At 70.5% G+C, this 5000-nt stretch overlaps 1 non-coding gene across 1 annotated transcript; it reads right to left on the reverse strand.

Moving 5' to 3' along the window:
* Positions 1-2800: 2800 nt before the first annotated feature.
* On the reverse strand, positions 2801-2919 carry LOC135979861 (5S ribosomal RNA). The gene has a single exon (XR_010597099.1). It is a non-coding gene; the product is annotated as a 5S ribosomal RNA (ribosomal RNA).
* Positions 2920-5000: the final 2081 nt, after the last annotated feature.

Raw genomic sequence — 5000 nt, forward strand, 5'->3', positions numbered from 1 at the left:
TCCAGGGGGAAAGCTTAATAGTCCTCCCCCGAGGATAGGCTTAATAGTCGCCCCCCGGCCAGTCCGGGGGAGGCTTAATAGTCGTTCCAGGGGAGGCTTAATAGTCATCCCCCGGGCAGTCCGCGGGAGGCTTAATAGTCGTCCCCCGAGTGCTCCGGGGGGCAGGCTTAATAGTCGTTCCCCAGGCAGTCTGGGAGAGGCTTAAGAGTCATCCCCCGACAGTGTGGGTGTGGGTGTGGGCGGGGGGGAGGCTTAGCAGTCGTCCCCAGGGCGGTCCGGGGGTGGGGGGAGGCCTCAGAGTCGTCCCTCCGAGAGCCGTGTCGGCGGCGGTGGCGGGTGTCAGGCTTTACGTCCAGCCTCCGGAGGGTGAGCGTCCTCGGACGCGATGCAGCCGCCGCAGAGAGGCAGCCTCCGAGGCAGGGAGCGGAGCACCGAGGCTGGGGAGTGGGGAGCAGGAGCCGGGGGGGAGGTGGGGGGCGTTCAGGACAACAGGTCAACCCCCTGGAAGCGGCTGTCAAATGTTCAACGTCCCCACTCGGCCACCAGGTCAAGCCCCGGGAAGCGGCTGTAAAATTCTCAAAGTCCCCACCGGGACAATAGGTCAAGCCCTGGGAGGCGGCTGTCAAATGTTCAAAGTCCCCACCGGGACAACAGGTCAACCCCCGGGAAGCGGCTGTCAAATTTTCAAAGTCCCCGTTCGGCCACCAGGTCAACCCGCTGAATCTACTGGGTTGACCTGGCGGCCGTTTTGCTTTCCGGCCACCAGGTCAACCCATTGGTTTCGACGGGTTGACCTGGCGGCTGGTTTGCTTTCCGGCCACCAGGTCAACCCATTGGATTCGACGGGTTGACCTGGTGGCCGGTTTGCTTTCCGGCCCGGGTGTCACCCCACTCCGAGGGCAGCACGGCAGTGGTCTTGAGGACCACAGAGGGGGGCTTAATAGTCGAGACGGAGCAGGTCCGGGGGAGGCTTAATAGTCGCCCCCCGGCCAGTCCGGGGGAGGCTTAATAGTCGTCCCCCGAGGACTCCGGGGGCCAGGCTTAATAGTCGTCCCCCCCCGGGCGCTCCAGGGGGGAAAGCTTAATAGTCCTCCCCCGAGGACTCCGGGGGCAGGCTTAACAGTCGTCCGCCCCGGGCGCTCCAGGGGGAAAGCTTAATAGTCCTCCCCCGACAGTGTGTGTGTGTGTGTGTGGGAGGGAGGCTTAGCAGTCTTGCCCCGGGCGGTCCGGTGGGGGAGGCTTAGCAGTCGTCCCCAGGGCGGTCCGGGGGTGGGGGGGGGGGGGAGGCCTCACAGTCGTCCCTCGGAGAGCCGGGTCAGCGGCAGTGGTGGGTTTACGTCCAGCCTCCGGAGGGTGCGCGTCCTCGGAGGCGATGCAGGCGCCGCAGAGAGGCAGCCTCCGAGGCAGGGAGCGGAGCACCGAGGCTGGGGAGAGGGGAGCAGGAGCCGGGGGCTGGGGCTGGGGGTGGGGGGCGTTCAGGACAACCGGTCAAGCCCCGGGAAGCAGCTGTCAAATGTTCCAAGTCCCCACTCGGCCACCAGGTCCACCCCAGTCTAGCAATGGGGTTGACCTGGCTGACGGCCGGTTAGTATCAAGGTAAACTCACCGTCGTCCACAGGAGGGCAGCTCTCAGGCCGGCCGGCTGCGGCTGACTCTGGGGCGGCGCCCGGTCCCGGCAGCGAGGGGCGGGGGGCGCGGAGCGAGACGGGGCTAACCGGGGGGGGGCGCCTCCTGCGACTTTGGGGGCCGCGGGTCGTCAGTGGCGTGCAGGCCGGGCCTCTCCCGGGGGATTCGGGGGGGCGGTCCTGCGGGCCGGGCGCAGGGGGCTCGAGCGAGCCCGGGCCGGTCCGCCCCGGGGCCGGGGTCTCCGCCTGCGGCTCAGGGGGGCGCGGGTCGTCGGGGGAGGAAGCCCGGGGGAGCCGCACACCGGCCCGCCAGGCCAGGCCTGGCCTGGATGGCCGCGGGGGGATTCGGGGCGGTCCCGCGGGCCGGGGGCCGGGCGCAGGGGAGGCGGGGGGGCCGAGCGAGTCCGTCCCGGGCCCGGGGCCTCCCCCTGCGGCTTTGGGGTCCGTGGGTCCCCGCTGGAGGAAGCCACTGGGAGCTGGACACCCGCCGTCCGTCCCGCCAGGCCAGGCCTGGCCTGGGTGGCCGCGGGGGGATTCGGGGCGGTCCCGCGGGCCGGGGGCCGGGCGCAGGGGAGGCGGGGGGGCCGAGCGAGTCGGGCCCGGGCCCGGGGCCTCCCCCTGCGGCTTTGGGGTCCGTGGGTCCCCGCTGGAGGAAGCCGCTGGGCGCTGGACACCCGCCGTCCGTCCCGCCTGGCCAGGCCTGGCCTGGGTGGCCGCGGGGGGATTCGGGGCGGTCCCGCGGGCCGGCGGCCGGGCGCAGGGGGTCCGAGCGAGTCCGTCCCGGGCCCGGGGCCTCCCCCTGCGGCTTTGGGGTCCGTGGGTCCCCGCTGGAGGAAGCCGCTGGGCGCTGGACACCCGCCGTCCGTCCCGCCTGGCCAGGCCTGGCCTGGGTGGCCGCGGGGGGGGATTCGGGGCGGACCTGCGGGCCGGCGGCCGGGAGGGTCCGGGCCAGTCCGCCCCATGCCCGGGGTCTCCCCCAGCGGCTTCGGTGGCCCCGGGGGGGGTCCTCCGCGGAGGAAGCCGGGTGGGTGGGGAGCCGGACCCCAGGCGCCCAGACCCGTGACCTGCGGCCGCGACCTCCGACTCGGCAGGAGCGACGAGGGGCTTTCCGGCCCGTCCCCCCCTCTCCTTCCCCCCCAGAAAAGGAGAGAGAGCTGACTCGGACCGGGAAAAGCTGCCTACGGCACCTGGGATTCCCAGGCGGTCACCCATCCAAGTACTAGCCAGGCCCGGGACGGTTTACCTTCCGAGATCGGACGGGATCGGGGGCGTTCGGTCCGGTATGGCCGTAGGCACCCGGCCCCGCGCCTCCTCGCCCGCTTTCCCCTGCCGACGCCCGGGCCTGCCGCACGGTGAGCCCCGGTCGGACTGCCCCCCCCCCCTGCGGCAGGGCCCCCGTCTCTCGCGGGCCCGGTCCTTTTTTCCTTTTCGAGCTCCGGGGCCCGGGCTGGCCGCCAGAGCCCCTCCGCCCGCCCTCCCCGGCGTCGGGGAAAATACTGTCCCGGACTTCCAGTGCGCCCGATCCTGTCAGCCGGGGGGTGGGGAGGGGCAGTCCCTCGCTGCGGCCGGGGAGGGTGAGCCCAGGGCGGCTTGCCTGCCGTGCGAGGCCCCTCTCGGCCACCAGGTCAACCCCGAGTCGAAAGGGCTGAAAAATTTTCAGAGTCCCCTCCCGGGCACCAGGTCAACCCGTGGAATCGGACGGGTTCACCTGCTGGCCGGTTCGCTTCCCGGGCACCAGGTCAACCCGTGGAATCGAAAGGGTTCACCTGCTGGCCGGTTTGCTTTCCGGCCACCAGGTCAACCCCTAGGGGTTTTAACGGGGGCACGCCCGGTGGCCTCTTTCCCGTCCGGTCACCAGGTCAACCCGGATCTCCCTCCTTCCCTGGGCGTCCCCTCCTCGGAGGCGTCAGGTTCCATTCCCCCCCCCCCCCCAGACTTCCAGGGGCCCGATCCAGTCGGCCGGGAGGCAGTCCCTCGCTGCGGCCGGGGAGGGTGAGCCCAGGGCGGCCTGGTCCATGTCTCTAGTGGGCCCGATCCTTTTTTTTTTTTTCGAGCTCCGGGGCCAGGCCCGCCCGGGCAGCCCTCCTCGGAGGCGTGGGGCGATTTCCCCCCGCCCCCAGACTTCCAGGGGCCCGATCCTGTCGGCCGGGAGGCAGTCCCTCGCTGCGGCCGGGGAGGGTCAGCCCAGGGCGGCTTGCCTGCCGTGCGAGTCCCCTCTCGGCCACCAGGTCAACCCCGAGTCGAAAGGGCTGAAAAATTTTCAGAGTCCCCTCCCGGGCACCAGGTCAACCCGTGGAATCGAACGGGTTCACCTGCTGGCCGGTTCGCTTTCCGGCCACCAGGTCAACCCGTGGAATCGAAAGGGTTCACCTGCTGGCCGGTTCGCTTTCCGGCCACCAGGTCAACCCCTAGGTTTTAAGGGGGGGGGACGCCAGGTGGCCTCTTTCCCGTCCGGTCACCAGGTCAACCCGGATCTCCCTCCTTCCCTGGGCGCCCCCTCCTCGGAGGCGTCAGGTTCCATTCTTTTTTCCAGACTTCCAGGGGCCCGATCCAGTCGGCCGGGTGGCAGTCCCTCGCTGCGGCCGGGGAGGGTGAGCCCAGGGCGGCTTGCCTGCCGTGCGAGTCCCCTCTCGGCCACCAGGTCAACCCCGAGTCGAAAGGGCTGAAAAATTTTCAGAGTCCCCTCCCGGGCACCAGGTCAACCCGTGGAATCGAACGGGTTCACCTGCTGGCCGGTTCGCTTCCCGGGCACCAGGTCAACCCGTGGAATCGAAAGGGTTCACCTGCTGGCCGGTTCGCTTTCCGGCCACCAGGTCAACCCCTAGGTTTTAAGGGGGGGGACGCCCGGTGGCCTCTTTCCCGTCCGGTCACCAGGTCAACCCGGATCTCCCTCCTTCCCTGGGCGCCCCCTCCTCGGAGGCGTCAGGTTCCAGTCTTTTTTCCAGACTTCCAGGGGCCCGATCCAGTCGGCCGGGAGGCAGTCCCTCGCTGCGGCCGGGGAGGGTGAGCCCAGGGCGGCCTGGTCCATGTCTCTAGTGGGCCCGATCCTTTTTTTTTTTTCGAGCTCCGGGGCCAGGCCCGCCCGGGCAGCCCTCCTCGGAGGCGTGGGGCGATTTCCCCCCCCCACCCCCAGACTTCCAGGGGCCCGATCCTGTCGGCCGGGAGGCAGTCCCTCGCTGCGGCCGGGGAGGGTCAGCCCAGGGCGGCCTGCTTGGCGGCCGGGTCCATGTCTCTAGTGGGCCCGATCCTTTTTTTCCCTTTTCCGGCTCCGGGGCCCGGGGTGCTCGGGTAGCCCTCCGCGGTGGCGTCGGCCAATTTTTTTTAAAATCAGACTTCCGTGGGCCCGATCCTGACGGCCGGGAGGCAGTCCCTCGC

The sequence above is a fragment of the Chrysemys picta genome, unplaced genomic scaffold (assembly GCF_011386835.1).
Source record: "Chrysemys picta bellii isolate R12L10 unplaced genomic scaffold, ASM1138683v2 scaf1319, whole genome shotgun sequence".
In the NCBI taxonomy this organism is placed as follows: Eukaryota; Metazoa; Chordata; order Testudines; family Emydidae; genus Chrysemys; species Chrysemys picta.